We start from the raw sequence: 2,510 nt of genomic DNA, 5'->3' as shown, positions 1-2,510 counted from the left end.
GCTCTTCTAAATGGCTTTCAGAGTTTGATACCCAGCTGTATTATGAGGCAGGCCACAGATGGCAGTTCTAGCCCAATGGCATTATACTTAGTAGGGCCAAGTAGCATGTCCCCATTTCCTCGTTCACCAATGGGCAGGGAAGATAATCCTTGATTGGAGACTCTGATGCTCTTTCATAGCATCTGGTGAAGTGAACTGCAGTTCACCAAAGCTTGTGCTCTATATATCTTATGTAGTTAGTCTGTAAGATGCATATCTACCCCACCTTCTGTCTGACTTCAGATAAAAACAGCTAACTACCTCTCTTGGCTCTTAGGGTGTGTCTACACGAGATGCTTTACTGATCAATAGATTAATTTAGCACATAATAAAGCATCACTGTCTACTGTAAATTAGTCTACTGCGCAGTAGCTACTACCTGTAAATACAGGTAGTAAACTAGCACATGTGTAGATGCTGACTGGGAGCAAATTTGCTCCTGGTGAGCCCCAACACCAGGGGGGCACGCACAGTGGACAGGGAACTCCTCTGGTCCTGGTGCTGATTAGCTTCTGGCTCCTCCCAGGAGTCAAGCAGTGTTGCAGGGGGTAGCTCTCTGCCCCACCAACTTGGTGCCTTTCAGGAGCCAGTAGCAGAGCAGGACTGGGTCTGGGGAGCTCTCTGCTTCTCCACTCAGCCAGGGGCTGGCCAGGAGCTGTCCCATTTCTGAGGCAGCTCGCAGGTAGCCCCCCAGCTGGGCAGGGATTTCGGCAAGCAGCCTGGGGCTGGCTGGGAGCTGTCCTGCTTCTGGGACAGCTCTCAGCTAGCCCCCAGCTGGGCTGGCCAGATTTACTCCCAACAACTCCCAACTTCCCCAAGCCTCCCAGGGAAGGCTTACTGTGCAGTAAGCCTTAATAGCATTAATAGCACATGTAGACACATGCTTAGGCTAGGGACAGATATTACACATAAACCAGTTTAAATGATCAAAGAATGGTTTAAACCTGTAACAGAAGAGATGTTCAGTGCATATAAACCGGTTTGAAAATGGCTGAAACAGGTTTGAGATAAACCTTGCTGAATGTAATATCAGACTTAATTGATTTGCCTCAAACTAGTTTATGCAATGTCTGTCCCAGACCCCTTGCTGGTTTAAGTTAAATCAGAGCCCCCCAGCATCCCGGCATGCTCTCTGGGCTGGGCGGGGCTCTGTGCTCCACAGCAGGGCTGGCCCCTCCCCTCCTCTCCCTGGCTGGACCTTGGCACAGACTTGCAGGCACAGCAGGGTCTGCTGGCTTCCTGAAGACCCCCTCTCTCACCACTTGCAGCTTAAGCAGAGATCCCTTCCTCCTCTTTGCACACAGCATGTGGTATGCTAGCTAATGCAGAGAGGTTTCTGTGTGTCTCTCTCCAGTTTCACTGGGATAGGCAGACAGAACAGTAACTGCTTAGGGCTTTTGGAGCTAATCAACAGGTCAACTGGTAAGCTGTTTAAGAAGTTTGAAGTAATGTGGAGAGAGGCTATTGTTTTGCTAATCGGGTGATAAAGACTGTTATCAGCTGCCCGCCCCCCACCCCACCCCCCACCACAGCTCGCCTGTCAGTTTGCTGCAGACAGTATGACCAAGCAGGGAGGGAGATTGAAAAGCTCCACATCATCAACATATGCATGCACTGCACCCCCACCTTGCCTCAGAGTGTTAGCTTGGGGCTGGAGGCGGGCAACACGTCAAAGAGCAATACACATCGTCTGCCAGCAAAATGGGGTCAGAGGAGGGGCAAGCTGAAGTGCTCTGGGTCAAGATGCAAGGGGGTTGGGGGGAGAGGGATTTAATGGTGGGGGTCTACTACAGACCCCCCAACCAAGGGGAGAAGCTGGACTAGGAATTTTCGGGCCAGCTTGCAGAGGCACTTAAGGCAAGGGATGTAGTTGTCATGGGTGATCTAAATTACCCGGACATCTGCTGGGAGGAGCAGTCAGCCAGGTCGGACCATTCCAGGAGGCTCCTGGCCGAGATACAGGCCCTCCACTTAACCCAGGAGGTGCATAATCCCATCAGAGGAAATGCCCTGTTGGACCTGGTCTTGGCCACAGGCGATGATCTGGTAAAGGAGGTCCAGGTCCTTGACCACCTGGGTGATAGTGATCATTGCTTGCTGGAATTCATCATCCAGCGCAGGGTGACAAGGGCCTGCAGCAAGGTGGTAGCCCTAGACTTCAAGAGGGCCAGCTTCAACAAGTTAAGGAGATTACTGGGAAAGGCACTGGGGTTCTCGAGGGCAGGGGAACTCAGTGCCCAAGATGAGTGGTCGTTCCTTAAGGAGACGATACTCAGGGCACAAGGGGTGATGATCCCAACAAGAAGCAAGGGGGGCAAGAGTGCCCAAAAGCCCCCCTGGCTCACCAAGGACGTCCGGGAATGCCTGGTTGTCAAAAAGGTGGCGTACACCCGGTGGAAGGTGGGGGCTATCTCCAAAGAGGAGTATACCTCCACCACTTGGGCCTGTAGGGGGGCTGTTAGGAAAACTCA

The sequence above is a fragment of the Alligator sinensis genome, unplaced genomic scaffold (assembly GCF_000455745.1).
Source record: "Alligator sinensis unplaced genomic scaffold, ASM45574v1 scaffold156_1, whole genome shotgun sequence".
NCBI classification, from domain to species: domain Eukaryota; kingdom Metazoa; phylum Chordata; order Crocodylia; family Alligatoridae; genus Alligator; species Alligator sinensis.
The sequence above is the reverse complement of the archived record's forward strand: the minus strand, read 5'-3'. Positions refer to the sequence as shown.